The sequence below is a fragment of the Callithrix jacchus genome, chromosome 17 (assembly GCF_049354715.1).
Source record: "Callithrix jacchus isolate 240 chromosome 17, calJac240_pri, whole genome shotgun sequence".
NCBI lineage: Eukaryota > Metazoa > Chordata > Mammalia > Primates > Cebidae > Callithrix > Callithrix jacchus.
Genome location: NC_133518.1, coordinates 26,355,761 through 26,376,834, shown reverse-complemented (window position 1 = coordinate 26,376,834; position 21,074 = coordinate 26,355,761). Strand labels below are relative to the sequence as shown.

The window sequence follows — 21,074 nt, the reverse complement described above, 5'->3', positions numbered from 1 at the left end:
GGTCTTCCTTTGCAAATCTGACTAACAGAAGCACCATGGTCTTCATCAAATGGCTCTTGATGTTAAGCTATCGAGAGAGACTCAGTTTTTCACCTAACTCTTCTGTATTTTCTATTTTTCTTTCTTGTGGACTGAGATTCAGCAAAACTTGGGACAGAAGCAGGATACTGCAAGAGATGCTGTCCTGTTTCCACCACCAACACTCACACATTTCACCTGGGGGAGTAGACATTGACTATGGCTGTAATTTATTGAGCACTTGCCACATACCCAACATAATTCTATTCTTTTTTTTTTTGAGATGGAGTCTATCTCTGTCACCCAGGCTGGAGTGCAGTGGCATAATCTCAGCTCACTGCAACACTTCCCTCCCCAGTTCAAGCCATTCTTCCCCCTCAGTCTCCCAGGTAGCTGGGATTATAGACGTGTGCTATCATGCCCAGCTAATTTTTGTATTTTTAGTAGAGCTGGGGTTTTGCCATGTTGGCCGGGCTGGTCTTGAACTCCTGAGCTCAGGTAAGCCTCCCACCTTGGCCTCCCAAAGTGCTGGGATTACAGGCATGAACCACCACACCAAGCCTTACTTTTCATGTATTATCTCACTTCCTCCTGGTAACAAACCTGTGAAGTAGGATTGTGACTATCACTTCCATTTTATAGAAAGAAACTGAGGCAAAGAGTGTTTATTATCTGCCCAAATCACACACTGGTGGCAGAGCCATACTGGAGTTTGGGAAGCCTGGCTTCAAAGCCTATGCTGCATTCACTGTGCTTGAGATATGAGCAGATCAGGCCTTACTCTCTGCATATGTGTACCAGGCAGAGAGCATTCTCTTTCACCATAATTACGTGGTGATTAACTACCTTAACTTATAGAGGCTTAGAAGTCAATCTGAGTGCAAATCTGGGAGTCTTTAATCCTTGGGTTAAATATGCAAAATAATTTAGAAAAAAATCTAGAAATGAAGTCATTTCTAGGTGTGATTGTGCTATATTTGTTAATAGGTTGGCAAGTTAAATTCACCCAAGTGATAACCTTTTTAACTTACTTTCTTAAATTTCTAAGAGATCATAAAACCCAAAAGTAAATGAGTCATATCAAAAGCTTATCCCTGGGTTCTCTGCCAGAGCCGTGATCACTACTCGGTTTTTGCTACAATAAAAAAGTCTCAAGTTGTACTTCCTGCTTCCCTACTGACCTGCCTTTTACGGTACTAGGTATGTACAAATCAGATGTTCACAAAGTAGGGAGTGGCTGTATTTTCTTTGCTACTGAATTTCAGTTACTTTGCTTACTGTTTTTAAAGGTATTTTAAAAATATGCTTACTAAACTCTCAGTCAAGCTTTGCTTTATTGTGTAAGCCTACTATAATAGAATTAGGTTCAGCTGTATGTGACAGCCCAAAATTATAGGTCATTAAATACCATAAAGGCCTTTTTTTCTCTAGAGCTCTTTTGGGAAGTACACCATGATGAAGCGTTTTCCAGATCTTAGTTCCACTATTCTCACATTTCCCCCTTGACTTCATGGTCACTGTGGCTGCTAGAACTCCAGAAACCACATCTTAATTTAAGGGGCTGGATTCTATACAATACTTGTATTTACATTTTATTCACCAGAATCATCTAGGCAAGTGAAACTGAGAAATGGACAAAATGAAAAAGTAGGAGTTTTCATGCTATGAAAGAAAGGTGAAATGGATGTAGGCCTGTAGCTAGCAGCCTTTGCTACACAAACTACTTGATTACCTTAATTATGATTGAAGCATCACTAGGGACACATACCCTAAGCTCAGTAGCCTCATGAGGCAAATAAATGTCTTGAAGGTTATATTTGTATGTCCAAATATATACTGTGATGATAGCACATATCACAAGGTGCTAAGGTGTTAGCCTGCCTGGATGACACATCATGTTAACAGGGTCTTCTGAATACAAATGCTCAACTCAGAGACTGACTCCAAGAGTGGTAACTTCAGGTACTATGTGCCAGAGACAGATGTGGGGGATGGGAGGACTTTGGTTTATCCCTCAGATTCTATTACACAAGCAGTTGTGCATTCTCTGTGAACATAGAGCTATGTCTATGTTTTCAATTACACCAGAAACTGTACTGAAACAAGCCTCATTTTGTGAAGCTGGGGCTATTAAATTTTGTTAAAGTACATTTTGTAAAATGTTAAAGCATCTGTTTTTTGGTTTGAAGTAAATGCATACGTGTCTTTGGAAGCCTTTGGAATCTTGAAAGTGTATCATGCATTGAGCCACTGGCTCATTTTCCTACTTTTCTGATTTTCAAAGAAATAATTTTATTGATGTTTTTCTCCAGCAGGTGGAAATCCTAACAGAATCATGCAATGCAGGAAGGAGTTGCTAAGCGACCATTTCACTGTTTAAAAAAATTCCAAGCAAACCTTCCTTTTAAATACCAGCAGCATGTGAAAAATTAGATAACTCTTCATCCAACTTTGTGCAAACTTATATAATTTACAAAAATTATATCATCTGTTTCTGTTTCCTACTCTTTTCATCAACAATGGCACAACCTCCAAAGATGCAGTTTTAGATCTGGGTCAAGCTAACCGTGGAACATAATACATACCATTGGAAATCCTGCTCTACTCTCAGTTACGGCTTTGCCAACCTGACATCCATTGGCATGAGGATTCTTATAATCTGTCTTTGATGTCCTTGGAGTTAAAATTATGTTGGCACAAGTCTTAGGTCCTTCAGAAAAGTGGACTCTTTATGGGCACTGGATTGTAACTAAACTTTAACAATAACTCCTTCATGCCCCCAAATAAATCAAGTGATTTAATGTAAAAGAATTAGCTCAAGAATTTAGGAATATTATCCTTTCTAGCAACAAGTGCAACGATGTGCATTAGGGAGCATTTCAATGTATTTATCAGATCTGCTGCTGTGTAGAGGCTGGAGGATGCTTTCCTCAGGTTACAGAAGTACTTTGTGCAAAGGAAAAAGTGAATGATCCCTTTTATCAGCCAGTAGCTGATTTCAGGACAAAGGCTTGGAATTCTTCCTAGAAGAAATATTAAAGAATATTTTAGTATTCGAGGTGGGCTCCCTAAGCAAGGCTTTCAAGAGGCCACTGGGAGTGACCCCGGTAAGCTGGGGCAGATCCTGTCATGGGCTATGTGTCTAATGCATCTACAAATACTACGGAGACTGGAAACTTAATCCTGCCTATACCGTAAAATTAAATTCTATAGGAGGCAACCCTGGTATTTCCTAGTCTGACTGGTAAACTTGCACATACAAGGCTGCCTTTGATCAAACTTAAAATTAATGAGATTTGCCTTGACCCCTACTTATTTATTCTGCTGTGGGCTCACCCAGCATTCCTGTTGCCCAGAAATCAATCCCAGCACAGGTATTTCTTGCCATTTGACCATGCAAATCTACTGGATTCGGCTACTGTGAAATTCTTGTACTTCTATTGCTATTTATGACATGAGTTTTCATAATCCTTGTTTCATTTGCTTCCTATAGCAACCCTATCAATAACACAAAGCAGAATAATTTATTTACATTTTTGATAAGGAAAATTGGTCATATACATGGTGGAGCTCAAATTGGAACCCAGAACTTTCTATTTTCAGTTCAGGGCTCTCATCATAACATTGCAGCTCATAATTTCTGTTTTGCCTCTCTTTTTTAGTGCACTCTGCTAAAGGATTGGTTAATTAATACGTTAAAATAAAGTGAGTTAAATTTTCACTGGGTCATCTCAGCTTTAAGCTAAGATATTGTCCTTTACAGATAATGTTTAATCTCCTGGAATATAATGCCATATTTAAAAGAAGCCAATAGAGGAGATTTAAAGTGTCATGAATTGTTTTGAAGATGGAAGAAAATATTTTCAGGCAGATTTCTTGAATTAATTGATAAGTCAATAATTAGTGAGTTTCTACCAGGTTACCAGCCATGGTGTTACACTAGGAAACAAAACATAAACCCTCCCCTCATGTATTTTACATCCCAGGTAGCTCATTTGTATCTGTAAAATAGATATACTTTGTCTACATCTAAGGTTGCCTCTGCTATAAAGGCAAGACTATCAAATCCTGGCCATCATAGAGGAAGAAGAGAAGCTAAGACAAGAGGTAAAACTAAATTCCATAGGTTTACAAACTATTATTTTGTCATTTCTTTTCAGAGAAGTATTGTACCACCTAGATGGACCCACAGAGGCAGGGAAGATAAGGAAGTCTGGTAGATGCTGGCAGTAAAATTCTTGTGCAGGTGAGCTGGCCTTTTCCCTCTGATTCTGGGACTGTCTCTGGCCTCACAGAGAGGGCACTGATGGTGTTGAGCAGACTGAATGTGAGAACAACCAGTCAGTCCTGCTTTGAAGTCCACCTGCAGAAGTTCTTACTGCTAGGGATCCAGCTTTTACCAGTCTCCTTTCGCTGTGAGCTAAGTGCTTGGAGGCCAGTGGGGAGGCCCTAGAAAGGGACTAGGCTGGGGAGGAACTTGAGTCTCCTAGTGACTGAAGAAGCTTCATGAAAAAAATCATTTTAACAGGAATGCTTAATGGGCAGAGGCCGTCTTCATGCAGCAAAAATACTGTATAAATCTTGTGTCTTGAAAAATTACTAATGATCAATGGTTTTAAAACATGTATTTTTATGTTAAAAATTCAAATTGTGGTTCCTCTTCTACCGTAACCACCACAATGAGGTGATCTTATAAATGGTACCAATGATTATAGATGATTAAGTACTAGTGTTACAAAATCAACTACTGTATTGGAGTAGACATGAGAGTTCCTGACTTCCCCTACTCCAGTGTATGTTTGTCATTTCATCCATGAGATTAGTAGTAAAAGGCTATACGTCTACCCCCAATTGTTTAACAAAACTGTTTATTTCTAACAGTGATGATGAGTACTAGTATAGGTAATAGCTTATTTGTCTTCATGGAATATTCCATAACATTTATTCTTGTTGGTTACTGCTCTTGAAACAAAATCCTTTTAAGCTGTATGTTTTAAAAAGCCCCAAAAAACAAAAACTTAGTTTAACGTAGAGTCAACAAACCCAAATAGCTGAAGTTACTCTTCCATGGGAATTGCTCTTTGTTGGTCTGGCAGCACAGAGAACAGTTCTCATGATGTCAGGCCATCATTCTCACAATGATGAAGGCTGCTGCTGCTGCTGCTGACCTTAAATACCCGCCATTTATTTTAGCACATACTCTCTGAAGGACACCGTGGAACTGTTCTGATCTCTTTTTAATACATTATCTCATTTAATTGTCATTTCGATTCCATAAGGGAGATACTATTGGTATCCCTTTCTTATGACTGAAGAAACCAATGCTCAGATGGTTAAGTAACTTGCCATAACTCGGAGAAGAATGTATAATTTCTAAAATTCCTAAATAAATGTTGAAGGTGAGCCTAAATGACTACAAAGCCCATGTTATTATTTTTGTTTTGAAATGGATTTTGCTCTTGTTGTCCAGGCTGGTGTGCAATGGCGCTATCTCGGCTCACTGCAACCTCCGCCTCCCAGGTTCAAGCAATTTTCCTGCCTCAGCCTCCCGAGTAGCTGGGATTACAGGCGCACACCACCACGCCCAGCTAATTTTATATTTTTAGTAGAGAAGGGTTTACCATGTTGGTCAGGCCAGTCTCGAACTCCTGACCTCAGGTGATCCACCTGCCTCAACCTCCCAAAGTGCTGGGATTATAGGTGTGGGCCACCACGCCCGGCCAAAGCCCATGTTCTTAATCACACCATAGCTCCAGCAAGTTGCCAGAATAAAAATGAAGAATAAAGAGGGGCATTTGAGAGCTTTGGGCTTGTTGCTTCACCCACTTTCAGGGTTTCTGACTCCAGCTTAGATCAGTTGGACCCACTTGTACTCCTTGAACTTGAGGGTAATTTTGAAGGTCAGATTCTGGGAGAGAGTGGAGGCAGCAATGCAAGAGAGTGAGAGGAGCCCTGAGGACTTTACCTGCTGCCTTTGATTGTCATTCCTGGGTGGTTTTGAAGCGTGAAGTTTGAAAACCCAGACCTGAGTTGTACCCATCCAACTTCAGACTTCCCCACCTCATCACTTCAATTCAGAACTTGCAAGCAGATTTGTCTTCCACCCGTTTCTAGAACTGACCTTTTGTATGTACTCTGGTGACTCAGTCCTAGAAGGAAGTTTACTTTCCCTTAGTAAGTGGTTAGGAAACTTTCTTGGTGCACAGATATCTTTGATCATCTGATAGAAGCTGTGATCTTACTCAGAAAAAGATGCACAACACACTTGCTTACAACTCATTATTTATACTTTTAAAGGAATGGAGACTTCGTGAAGCCTATCCATGCTTCCACTGAGAGGTCAAGGAACTCAAGTTAGGAAGAAATCTTCAGGGATGTTCAGTGTCATAGACGAATGTTTTTCAATATGTTTTTCAAGATTCTAAAGAATATCGAAAGCAAGCAAGGAAGGAAGGAAGGGAAAGAGAGAGAGAGGAAGGGAATAAAAGAAGACATGAAGTGTCAAACAATATGAATGCCCCCCACCCTCAGTTTACCTCCAGCTAGAATAACCATTTATGTAAATAACTCTTGAAGATTTGTCTAATTGGGTCAGTTCTAAAAAGTAGGTTGGACACTAACATTCAGTTTTGGTCGGTTTGCTCTTTTGAAAGGAGACTGCAGCCAATGACCCCTTAATGAACAATATTTATACTTAACTAAATTTTAGTAACTTTAAGATCTTTAGAAGATGAAAAGGCACACATTTCTCCTGACTCAGCCTATGGTTCTTTCAGTCATTTCTGGCTCCTCACCCTTTTTTTTTTTTTTTTTTCCTTCTCATTTTCACTTGTATTTGTGATGGTCAGAGTCAAAGATTACCTTAGCTGGGGTAATGTGCTGTGGCCAGTCCTAGCCACAGCCATCAAAGGTGGGAAACTTCAGCTCCTCAGACAGCCTGCGTGTGGTGGCAACCAGCCCTAAAGCCTCCGCTGTGGATTCCTTTCTCATAGCCCAAGTTAAAAAAGAACAGTGAAGTCATCTGTCATTTTAGTTTCATCTAATATTAGCTTTCCATTCTCAGCTAATTAAGGTGCAATATTTTCTTTAGTCATTCTCCTAGGCATGATTGTATTTAAATAACTTCTCCAGTTTCTTCATGTATTGTGGAAAATTTTCTCCTTTTCTCTTCATAAGCTAGCAACTTATCGGCAAATTATTTAAAAATTATATGGACTAAAACATCCAAACCCCATTTTTAAAGTCATTATTCTCAGAAACCAGTAGGTGAACAAATATGGCCAATATTTAGTTGCACTAGTTATTTATTTTTTTATTGTACTTTAGGTTCTGGGGTACATGTGCAGATTATGTAGGATTGTTGCGTAGGTACATACGTGGCAAGGTGGTTTGCTGCCTTCATCCCCCATCATCTATACCTTGTACTTCTCCCCTCATGATCCTTCCCTATCCTCTCCATCCTTGCTATCCCTCCCCTAGCCACCCCCCAACTAACAGCAGTGTGTGATGCTCCCCTCTCTGTGTCCACCTGTTCTAACTGTTCAACACCCGCCTATGAGTGATAACATACGGTGTTTGGTTTTCTGTTCTTGTGTAGTTGTGCTACTTATTAAAGAAATATAATAAAACCAGCAACGAGGTACTATGAAACGCCACTCCCCCATGAAACTAGCCAACATCTCTATCTAAATCTATATCTGTCCATATCAGTGTTATCAATGTACTTTTCTGTTTGTTTACATACATGAATGTAGGGGTATATATGAATGCAGGTATACATATTTAGACATTGTAGATATAGATAGCAGGTTATATAGGCATTTGTGCATCAGAGAGACTGTCCTTATCCAAAGAGCCCGTTAGATGAGTGCTTCTCAAACATTAGCCACCTATAAGCTTGTTAAACACAGGTTCCTGGAACCACCCTAAGGATTCTGGGATCGGTCCTGAGAATTTGTGCTTCTAACAGGGTCCTGGGTAATGCTGATGCTGCAGATTCAAAAATCATGTGTCAGTCAGCACTGCTTCAGAGGAATGGTTCTCAGGCCTGCTGCACATTAGAATCACCTGAGGAAAACTTTAAATAAATACTGATATTTTTATTGCACTCTAGACAATTAAATCAGCATTCCTGAGACTACGTCTCAGGCCTTAGGAGGTTTTAGAAGCTTCACAGGTGATTTTTAAGTACAGTTAAAGTTGAAAGCTGTTGCTTTTAGGCCAATAATTCTCAGACTTGGGTGTGAATGAGAATCTCCTGGAGGGCTTGCTCAACGAAGTTTCTGGGCCCCACCCCCAGAGGGTCTGATTCTTAGATGTGCAATTGACCAGAGACCTTGCACGTCTAACATGTTCCCAGGTGATGTTGATGCTTCTGGTCCAAGGACAACATTTTGAGAGATGCTGCTTTAAAATTTAGACTCTCATGATGTGTGACGGCAGACTGAATCATAACACTTCCATGGTGTCACTGCAAATTGTCACATTTGGAGAAAATATTCAGCAATATATATATTAAGAATCATAAACACCTTCATTCCCATTGATCAAGTAATTCTGCTTTGGGGATTCTAGCTGAAGAAAATAAACTAGACATGGAAAATAGCTATAAGCTTGATGTTCACAGAATCAATTTTTATAATGGTCAAAATATTATAAAGCGAAAAGTGTCCATAAGTAGATGATTGGTTTAATGGAATATCCGTCATGGGATATACCCATAATGGAATAGTCATTAAAAATGATAGCTGTGAAGGTAGCAACATGGAAAAGTGTTTGAGATTTAAATCTGAATGAAAAAGGTATAAATGTTGTATACTTACAACCATGAAAAAGTATACATAGAAAAAATACCAGGAGGAAAGAAACTAAAACAGTAAAAGTCATGCTAAGATGGCAGAATTTTATTCTTTCTTTCCAAATTTTCTTTGTGTTTATCAATTTTATAATTATAACTATATAGCAGCACTATATATGATATATAACATTATACATATGTTGGCATCAAATTACTCATTACCATTTCTCTTTGTGATAATGTGGCTTTATCTTGGTTTGAAATAAAATTTCTAAGAATTCTGCAACTGCCTGCAGATTCTAATTGCAACTTTTCCTGACTGACAGCACATGCTCTCTCTACTATGGCTCCTGCTCAGATACTTCCTGAGTGATGCTAATTACTCAGTGGTGACATAGAAAGAGCTTAAAGGTTCCTATTAGGCAGGAAACAGCCAAAGGTGAGGGAGGGGGACATGTTGACTTTTTGTTTTTATGATGAATGATAGAGCATACATATGAAACTCATCTCTATTCACTATGCCTTCAGTATCTAAAGGATTTATAAGAAACTCCATTTATTCTCTCATTCTGTACTGTTTTACCAGAGGTTTTGAGAGTTATTTTCCTAAGTCACTGTGTAAGACAATATGTAACAGAACAAATCCCAATTACTGGAAGTCAAATGACTGGAAATATTATCAGGAGATTGCACACTGTAAGTAAAATAGATCTAAGACTTAGATGGCCTGGGGCAATCTTGCTTTGCAGACCTTTTTATTACTAGATTACTTGCCATAAACACCCTCTTCAGCTTTGACCATGCCATCTTTAGGAGTAGACCATGAGCAGCCCTGAATATCACACAGAACTTAAATTGTCAAAACTGTATAATACCACACTTGGTCTTTAAGCATTCCTTAATGTTAGGTTCTTTTCATTGTACCAATCATTTTTATAGTTTTTTTCTAAGCTATTGGCAATGATACAATGTTCAGAAATGAGTTGTCCTTGGAACTCAGATGATTTTTTATATATCTTCAAAGTGTTTTCTGTGTTTTGGAGGGTATATTTTTCTTATTTGTAATAGCAACATGTTTTGATTTATAAACAGAGTTTTCCAATTTTCTTGCTGGCTGTTGTTTCTTTTATTCCACTCCTAAAACCCAGGATAATTTTACAGGACCCTTTCAGAACAATTTCTCTTCTTGCTGAAGATATCTCTGGGTATTGATTCCCTAATGCACCTGGAAATGTCATTATTTCCACCCTTTCTAATTAATTATGCTAGAGAATTCTAGATTTTCCCTTCATACTCTGAAGATCCTCTCTACTGTCTTTTTTTTTTTTTTTTTTTAATTTTTTATTGGATTATAGGTTTTGGGGTACATGAGCAGAGCATGCAAGACAGTTGCGTAGGTACACACATGGCAGTGTGCTTTGCTTTTCTTCTCCCCTTCACCCACATTTGGCATTTCTCCCCAGGCTATCCCTCCCCACCTCCCCCTCCCACTGGCCCTCCCCTTTTCCCCCCAATAGACCCCAGTGTTTAGTACTCCCCCCCCTGTGTCCATGTGTTCTCATTTTTCATCACCCACCTATGAGTGAGAATATGCGGTGTTTCATTTTCTGTTCTTGTGTCAGTTTGCTGAGGATGATGTTTTCCAGATTCATCCATGTCCCTACAAACGACACGAACTCATCATTTCTGATTGCTGCATAATATTCCATGGTGTATATGTGCCACATTTTTCCAATCCAGTCTATTATCAATGGGCATTTGGGTTGATTCCAGGTCTTTGCTATTGTAAACAGTGCTGCAATGAACATTCGTGTACATGTGTCCTTATAGTAAAACGATTTATAGTCTTTTGGATATATACCCAGTAATGGGATTGCTGGGTCAAATGGAATTTCTATTTCTAAGGCCTTGAGGAATCGCCACACTGTCTGCCACAATGGTTGAACTAATTTACACTCCCACCAACAGTGTAAAAGTGTTCCTTTTTCTCCACATCCTCTCCAGCATCTGTTGTCTCCAGATTTTTTAATGATCGCCATTCTAACTGGCGTGAGATGGTATCTCAATGTGGTTTTGATTTGCATCTCTCTGATGACCAGTGACGATGAGCATTTTTTCATATGATTGTTGGCCTCATATATGTCTTCTTTCATAAAGTGTCTGTTCATATCCTTTGCCCACTTTTGAATGGGCTTGTTTGGTTTTTTCCTGTAAATCTGCTTGAGTTGTTTGTAAATTCTGGATATCAGCCCTTTGTCAGATGGGCAGTCTCTCTACTGTCTTGACTCCCTTGTGGCTGCTGCAGTTTGCTGCCAACTGATTGTCATTCCTTATGGGTAATCTTTCTTTCCTTCTGTAGCTTTTTTTCCCCTTGATATTCTGCAACTTTACTACAGGATGTATGAAAACATATTGCATTTTATCTATTTTCTTGTTACATGTCTTTTTCCATCTGAAGACTTTTTCTCTAATTTAAAAAAATCCTTAGGCATTATTCCTTCTGAAAGTTCTATTAGACATTTCTGGAAACTTCTCATTAAATCCTATATGTATCTTAATTCTTTCATAGTTTTCATCCATTTATGTTTCTTTACTCCATCATCTGAGAGTTTCTCGAGTGTAGTTTTTTACTCATTAAAATGATATAACATTTATATTCAATTATCTCCTCTGAGAACTTCTTTAAAAAAATTCAATGACTGGCCAGGCACAGTGGCTCATGCCTATATTTCCAGCACTTTGGGAGGCCAAGGCGGGTGGATCACCTGAGGTTGGGAGTTCAAGACTAGTCTGATCAACATAGAGAAACCCTGTCTCTACTAAAAATACAAAATTAGCCGGGTATAGTGGCACATGCCTATAATCCCAGCTACTGGGGAGACTGGGGTGGCAGAATCGCTTGAACCTGGAAGGCAGAGGTTGTGGTGAGCCAAGACTGCGCCATTGCACTCCAGCCTGGGCAATGGGAGTGAAACTCCATCTCAAAAAAAAAAAATATTTTTATGCCTATATTTTTTCATTTAAAAAATTTTAATGCTTTTAAAAAATATCAGCCAATTCTAGTTTTATATTCTCTTCTTTTTGTTTCATAAGCTCCTATGCTTGTTTTATGGTTGCCATCTTCCAGATTTCTCTAAGATTTTAAAGTTTTCTGATTGCTCAAATATTTCTCTACCCTTGAATGTAAAGTTTCCTTTTGGTTACGGTTTTTAACCTATACTTTGTGATTAAAAATAGCTTTGAAAATTATTCTCTCAGGGTGCAGATGAGTGGATTAAAAACATTATTCTCCACTTAAAAATTAATGTACGCAAGAGCACAGAGATAAAAAATATTTCAAATCTTTTTTTTTTTTTTTTTTTTTTGAGATGGAATTTCGCTCTTGTTACCCAGGCTGGAGTGCAATGGCGCGACCTCGGCTCACCGCAACCTCCGCCTCCTGGGTTCAGGCAATTCTCCTGCCTCAGCCTCCTGAGTAGCTGGGATTACAGGCACGCACCACTGTGGCCAACTAATTTTTTGTATTTTTAGTAGAGACGGGGTTTCACCATATTGACCAGGATGGTCTCAATCTCTTGACCTCGTGATCCACCCGCCTCTGCCTCCCAAAGTGCTGGGATTACAGGCGTGAGCCACCGCACCTGGCCCCCTCAAATCATTTTTTGGAGAAGTAGATCATTAAGAATATGCCTAAAATATACTTTCATTTATCTTTAACTTCATTATTTTTGCTTCAAATATTTGAGCAATCAAGTCTAATGAAAGCAAGAAGATAGCAACTTTCTTAGAAAGGCTGAGTTTTATTATCCGGAAGTTGGGGATAATATTTCTTATCCACATTTATCTATATTTGTGCACATATATTATACAGAAATTTATTCATAATACTTACCATTTCTCAAAATTTACAAATGTGATATATGCATTATTTTGTAATAAATCTTTTTTTCTTAGCCATGTTTTTGAGATCCATGATAATGCATATAAGTCACACCTTCTTGTGCATATCTCACCATGTATATGTCTGAGACTCTTTCAAGGCAACATATATGACATAGAGTTGCTGGGTCATAAGCCGTGAACACTGTCAACTTTACTAGCTACTGCCAAGTTGTTAGCCAAGTGATGGTTCCAATTTATACTCTCTTCCACCAGCAATGTAGAATTGCCATTATTTATGTTGTCATTGTTACTTGCATTGCTGATTTTAGTTTTATTTTATCAGCTTTATTGAGTAACAATTTATATACAATAAATTCACTAATTTTAATGTATAATTCTATGAGTTTTAACGAATGTATACAGTCATGTAAATACCACCACAATAAGATAGAGAACAGGCTGGGTGCAGTGACTCACGACCATAATCCCAGCACTTTAGGAGGCTGAAGACAGTGTGTCACTTGAGCTCATGCATTCAAGACCAGCCTGAGCAACATGGCTGAGAAGAAATCTCATCTCTATAAAAAAATCCAAAAAAAAAAAAAAATAGCCAAGTGTGGTGGCGCTTGCCTGTAGTTCCCCCTACCCTGGAAGCTGAGGTGGGAGAATCACTTGAGCCCAGGAAGTCAAGGCTGTAGTGAGCTGTGACTGCAAAATTTTGCTTCAGCCTGGGCAACAGAGCAAGACCCTGCTTCAAAAAAACAAAACAAACAACATTTTCTATCACTCCAAAAAGTTCCCCTGGTGCCTTTTTGTGGTCAATTCTCTTTCCCATTCCGGATCTGGTGGAAATGACTGGTCTGCTTCAGTCATCAGAGTTTTCCCTTTGTTGGAATTTTGCTTAGCGTAATGCTCTTGAGATTCATTCAGGTTGTTTCATATATCAGTAGTTTGTTTCTAATTTTTTAGAAACTAATTATTGCTAATTAGTATTTCATATAGATACTCTGCAATATGCCTGTCTATCAACATTGAAGGAAATTTGGTTTGGTTCCAGTTTTGGGCCATTACGAATAGAGCTCCTATTTACCTACAAGTCTTTGTGTGGACTAGATAAATAATTTAGTGCTGGAACCACTAAGTTGTATGGTAACTGTTTAGTGTGTCAGAAACTGCCAAGCTGTTTTCACATATGGCTCTACCATTTTAAATTTCCACCATCAATGTATGGGAGTTCTAGTTGTTCCACACCTTTGCCAACACTTGAAATTGTTGGTCTTCGTAATTTTAGCAATTTTAGTTGATGTATGCATTTCCCTGATGGCTGATGCTGTAGAGTATCTTTTCATGTGCTTATTTGCCTTATATGTAAGCTCTCTGGTGAAGTTTCTTTTCACATCTTTTGTCCATGTTTAACCAAACTGCTTGTCCTCTTAATATTCAGTTGTAGGAGATTTTTATACATTATGAATAAAAGTCTTTAATAAGATACATATTTTGCAAATTTCTTCTCCCACTTTCTAGTTTGCTTTTTCACTCGTTTATAGTACCTTTTAAAAAGCTAAAGTTGTTTTTAATTTTTCTGGTTTTAGCTTGTTATTATTTTACTTTACTGTTTTTTTGTCTATTTTATTTTTTAAAATACCTTTTACCTTAAAAATTGACATACCCATTTTAGAATACTGATACAGACAGGTTTTTAAAACTCAATAATTTATTAAATACATATCTGACTACACTTAGTAATGCATATTTAAAAGCAACACTAGATTATGAAATGGTTTATGGGTCTTAGAGATGAAAATAAAATTTAACTCTTCAGTAATAGCACTGTTTTTTTCTTTTCTTTCTTTCTTTCTTTTTCTTTTTTTTTGAGATGGATTTTCGCTCTTGTTGCCTAGGCTAGAGTGCAATGGCATGATCTCGGCTCACTGAAACCTCAACCTCCACTTCCTGGGATCAAGCAATTTTCCTGCCTCAGCCTCCCAAATAGCTGAGATTACAGGCATGCACCACCATGCCTGGCTAATTTTGCATTTTTAATAGAGACAGGTTTTTCCACATTGGTCAGGCTGATCCCAAACTCCTGACTCAGGTGCTCTGCCTGCTTTGACTTCCCAAAGTGCTGGGGTAACAGGTAAGCCAACATGCCCAGCCAGTAGTACTATTTTCTAGTAGAAATAGAATGCAAGCCACACAGATAATTTTAAATTTTCTAGTAGCTACATTAAAAAATTAAACCGGTAAAACTGATTTTAGTGATATATTTTTAACACAATATGTAAAAAGTGCTGTGATTTAACATGTACTCAATGTAAAAATTAACGAGATACTTTAAATTATTTCTTTCATATACTACTCCAGTTAAAATTTTTTCAACATGGCACTAGCCACATTTCAAGTGTTTAGTAGCACAGGTAGCTGAGGAAGGGTACCACATTGGCCGGGCAGTTCTAAGAGAAGGCGAACTTTATTTCCATTGAATAAGCTCCTACGGCATCCAGGATACTGCACCAAGTGATGATAAAATATATGAGGCTCAACTGTGTAGCCAGGAGAATATAAAACACTAATTTCATCTTTGAAGTTTTCCTGGCAACTCTATTGGGTAGTTCAGTAAAGCTGTACTTGATTGTTACATGCTGGAAAGTGGATGTTGGTCCCAAAAGATCCTGTTAGTGACAGTAACACTTTTATCATTAAATAGAAAGCAGTGGGGAGGCTTTGGGCTAGAAACTCCACACCCAAGTCTCTTTTTCCGGGCCAGGGAATTAATAGTTGAGCAATATTATTGTTTAATGATCCATATCAATGAGACTCCTTTTGAATTGCCTTTATTGGTTTGATTATTACAGAATTCCCACAGAATGTAAGAAACTGGGTGCCCTCTTCTTTCCTCTGCCTGCTCAGTAATCCTCATATAAATATTTCCTGGGTGAATGCATGCCTATTAGAATGACCAGTGCAAACAATAACTGATAATGCCATGTGCTGACAAGGACGTGAAGCAGCTGAGACTCTTTGCGGGTGGAAACAGAAAATGGCACAGCCACTCTGGAAAAGTGTGGCAGTTTCTTATAAAGAAACAAAATTAGCAAAGTAAAAAAGTTAATATGTTAAACATATTTATTACATGACTCAGCAGTCCCACTCCTAGTATTTCCTGAGGCGAAATGAAAACTGAAATTTATGCAGATCAGGGATTGCTAAGGACTGGAGCTGGAGGGACACACTGACTATGAGGAAGCACAGTGGAATTTTTTGAGGTGGTGGAACTCTACCTTGACTGCACTGGTGGCTGCATGATTGCAGGCATTTGTTAGAATGCATACAACTGTACACGGAAAAGAATAACTGTTACTGTAGATGCTACTCAATTTTTAAAGAAGTTTTAAAAATGTATTGGGTAATTAGTGAATTCTAGGACCAAAAGAGGGGAGGGAGAAGTTATGAAAATAAATGCAATACTAATTTATACAAGTGATGGGATTTGACTTGAAAATCAGTGTTGCCTCAATTTAGTTCAAGTCAATAAATTCATATTTGGGTGCCTATCCTGTGTCAGGGATAGATAGTATATCAGACACAGCTGGTTGCTAACTTCAAGAAGTAATGTTCTTTTTTGTGAGACTTATGCAGGCATATGATGAACATTTTTATAACTCACTCTCCTCTGAAGCAAAGCAAATATAGTTCTAAGAATGTTTGGTGCTTTAAATCAAATCTAAGAACGTTGTTCAGAAGGATACCACATAGTTGAAACTTTGAAAGATTTCTTTATTTCTATACCCTCTCATATCTGAAATGTCATTACTATCAGAGTGTATTCCCTGAAAGGTGACATGAAGTAAAAGAATACTTGCTACTAGCAGCAATAAAAAGGAAGCTATCATGGGATGAGGACTTGCTAAGATATATTGCACATTTGGTGTTGATGGTTCCTTATAGGCTTACACTTGACTGACAACCACTTAATCTTGGGTGAATGACTTGTTACCCAGTAATGAAACCACTTACTCTGACAACTAAAGACATTGCAGTCCTTCAATCAGCCCAGAAGTCATTCCTGGTGGGAATACAGTGGGAGTCTTGGCATAGGTGAATATTCAGACAGCTGCAAAAGTGTTATTTTCTCAGAGCGCAACATTCTCTGTGCAGCTTGAGCTTCTACACATACAGACTATACTAATACTGTTTTTCTTTCATGCCCCTCATGTTACACCCTTGCACTGTATGCTTTCTCACCTTTTCACTGTGTTCTGCTCTATTGGCAGGAAGTAGTCTTGTTAGATAGCCAAATAGATAACAGCAGCTACGTTTGCATAGCATTTAATAGCTTTAGAGTACATTTACCCTCAAACAGCTCTATGCCGTGGACAGAGGAAGTGTTATCTCCACTGTAGGAGAAAACACGAAGTCCAGAGGAGTCACAAGTTGTCTAAGTTACTCAATAGGAAAACGATACAATCAGTTCTCAAGTTTGGGTCTTCTGATCTCTAGCTCAGGGCACTTACTTCTGTACTACGATGCCTCATTATTGATTTTGATTTCAGATGCTGTGGGTGATGACATGTCTTTGTGTGTGTGTGTGTGTGTGCGCACACACGCGTGTGCATGCGTGCACGTGTATATAACTATGCTAGAGAAAATACATTCTTGATTAAAGCTGCATGTTTTCTGTCCTCCAGTGCGGAGGACAGACAGCAGACACTACAGTCTCTAGTACAATGTCTGTGAACAGGAGTTATGCAAACTGGTATTAAATGAAGGAATTCTTCCTTCTTTTATTCAAATGCTAAGAATTGCCCTCATGTCTGATTTTTTAATATGCAGTTTGGGTGCTAGACGTGGAACCAGGCACGGTAGAATGGTAGCTCCCTGGTCTTCTGCATTTAAGAGGCCAATAGTTTGGAACCGTTTAATAGTTCCATTTAATAGTTTGGAACTATTGGTTTCAAACTGTTTTCTTTTATGGTCAGAGGTTCCTACCTCTGCATCTACTTATAGCAGCAGTGACCCTGGAAGCTTTATGTCCACCCTGATTCATCTTGATTTCAAAGACTTTCCAGGAACCTATCAAACTGGTCAAGGGTTGATGGACTGGTAGCAATATTGATCTTACCAATGTAAGTATAGTTATCGTGATGCAGTTATTTCAGGGACGATAAAAAGGCTCTCAAAAGTGTGAGTCATCTTCTCACTGGAATCTATTATGTCTCATATTTTTTCTTCTTGGATTAAAATATCTATCATAGATGTGGGAGAAAATTATGTGAGGCATTAGGCCAGTATCTGTTTTACTTAAGCACATTTCTACGAAAAGAAACTGATGATAGCTATAAAAATAACTATGATTTATTAAGCATTTAATAAGAATCAATGTGTAATACATGATTTTCTATACAACAACATTCTGAGGAAGTTTTGAATGAGAGTGAGGCTCAGAGGTTAAATAATATTCAGCAAAAAAGTGGAAGAGCCCAGTTCAAATTCAGATCTGCCACGGCCATGACTTTGTGACCAAGACACAGCCCTGTTTCTCAAGTAGATTAAAATATACAAGGGGCCCTGAGAAAAGACTAAGCATGTGGAGAAATAGCAGGTCATGGCAGGTGAAATGGGAGCCACAAGAGGAGGATGTGCTTTAGATTTGAGAAGAAGCAAAGCTCTCACCTGGTGAAAGACACAAGTTTGTGAAGGCTGTGATACCTGAGGTGGGCTTGGAAGGAAAGGTAGGATTCCTGTAATAGACAGGGAAGTTTATCTGTAGCCTTTAAATAGAAATATGCTTAAATGGAACATTGATTCTGCATTATCAGCAGAGAACACCACAGGCAAATTTTGGCTCTTGAGGTTTTCTTTGAAATGATTTTTTGGATCATGGGTCAAAACTCAGGACCCAGTTCTCTCTCTCTCTCCCTTTCCCCCTCTCTCTCTCCCTTTCCCTCTCTCTCCCTCTTCTCTCCCTCTCTTTCCCTCCCTCCCTCTCTCTCCTTCTCTCATACACACACTCCTAGTGATTGTGTGCTCTCAAAGACAAATAGTATAATTAATATGATCTTTAAAATTATCCTTCTCAGGCTGGGTGCAGTGGCTCACACCTGTAATCTCAGTATTTTGGGAGGCTACGATGGACAGATCACCTGAGGTCAGGAGTTTGAAATCAGCCTGACTAACATGGTGAAACCCAGTCTCTACTAATGATTAAAAAAAAAATAGCCAGGCATAATGGTGCATGCCTGTAATCCTAGCTATTTAACAGGCTGAGGCAGGAGGATCACTTAAACCCAGGAGGTGAGGTTACAGTGAGCTTAGATGGTGCTATTGCACTTCGGTCTGGGTGACAAGAGTGAGGGTCCATCTCAAAAAAAAAAAAAAAATCCTCCTCAGAATGTCCCTCTTCTTAGAAACACTAAAAGGCAAAGTGGCATGCCATATGGCATTTAAAAATGATTCAGCAAAAAGTATATATTTTATATTTTATGTTTTATGCTAAACATTATATATAGAGAGTGCTCTTTAAAAAGAGTATGGTGAATGCATGAATGGATAGATGATTGATAAACAGATGAACAACTGGATGGAAAGAGGGTGGCAGAGAGAGGGAAAACAAAAATATATAGTATGTCAACAATGAATAAATATAGATTCTAGATTTCTAGTTTAACTTCATTTTACCATATTTTAACATTTCTTTGTTTAAAATTTCCCATTAAAAAGTTGAGAGAAACAAGGGAGATTTGGAAATGGCAAAAGACGTAAATAAAAACCACCTATAACTCTACCTGATATGGCCACATTAATACACTACAACATTTGGATGCACTTGCTTCTAGTCCTTTTTCTAGATATGTTTTTAAAATTTACATTTTGTTGTCAAGTATATGTCCAGCTCTGTAAACTACTGTTTTTCACTTAGAACTGTGACCCAAGCGTTTTATCACTTCAATAAAAGCCCTCAATGAAAAAACTACATTCTGGATTAAACCTACATGTCTTCTCCTCTTCCCTTCATAGCTAAGTATCTTCAAGAGTAGCCTCCACTTTCTCAACTTCCATTCGCTTTCCTACCCACTAAGATCCGCATCATCCCCACTTCTCCGTGGAACCTGCCTGGGCAATGGAAACCCACTCTCGGTCTGGTGGACATGTTTCAGTCTGCCTCTCACTGTTGCCTTGATTTTCCTTCTTGAGATTTCCTGTCTTCTTGGCTATCATGGCACCACTCTCTTCTGCTGCCTTTCCTGCCTCAGTAGGATTATTTTAAGCAATTTCACAGGCCTCTCGTCCTCCCCATTTCTTAAGCACTGTACTCTTAGTGCTGTGTTCTTGGTTTGTGCTCTACTTTTGCTGGCATTCTCACTGGGCAGGAAGTCTAGCCACTCACTTGGTTTTAACTTCCACCTGATGATTTCTGAATCTACTTCTTTATCTCTGAGCTCTCATCTACTGAACATTGGGCTCAGAATCTCATGGCTGACTGGAAAATCCACCAAGGATTTCCACAGTCCTCTGAAGGCAAAATGCATAAACTGAACGCATCATTGCCACCTCCTCAGCCTCCCCATTCCACCCAGACACCGTTGCTTCCCTGAGTTATAGATCACAGTGAATGGCTTCATCTACCCAGATTCCTGCTCCAGAATCCTTCCACATCCAATAAATACCAAGTTCTGTTGACTTCCTCTTTTCCACCCCTCTAATCTCTTCAGTTCTCTGTGTTCCTGTTGCAACTGCCTTGGTTTAGGCTCTGATCAACTCTTTCTGAATTCTTGCACCATCTCCAAAATGATGTTCCTTACTCCTGCCTTGTCCATTGTCACGCAGCCACTAGAGTGAACAATTTGATAGAAATTCAACCAAGCCATTCCCCTCCTAAATTCCTTTAAAGTGTCTCTCTTATCTTTCCTATAAGATGAAGTCCCAGCCTCTTAACGCATCACCAAGCTTTATGTGACTTGACCCCTGCACAATGGCCCTGTTTCCTTTACATTTATTTGCTTTAACTGTACCTGTCGCTATATCCATGCATGTAGCTCAACAAATACCTTACCTCAGCTTCCTTGCTGTTCTTTCCTTCTAAAATCATACTCTTTCCCAGCCAGGTGCAGTGGCTCATGCCTGTAATCCCAGCAGTTTGGGAGGCCGAGGGGGGTGGATCACAAGGTCAGGATATCAAGACCATCCAGGACAATATGGTGAAACCCCATCTCTACTAAAAATACAAAAAAATTAGCTGGGCATGGCAGCACATGCCTGTAGTCCCAGCTACTTGGGAGGCTGAGGCAGGAGAATTGCTCGAACCCAGGAGGTGGAGATTGCAGTAAGCCGAGATCGCGCCACTGCACTACAGCCTGGGTGACAGTGCGAGACTCCG

General features: G+C 38.9%; 1 protein-coding gene across 2 annotated transcripts in view; it reads left to right on the top strand.

The window, feature by feature from the left end:
• IQCJ (IQ motif containing J) overlaps positions 1 to 21,074 on the top strand; it is a 444,695-nt gene that overhangs the window by 340,247 nt on the left and 83,374 nt on the right. The gene's annotated exons all lie outside the window — the stretch shown is intronic.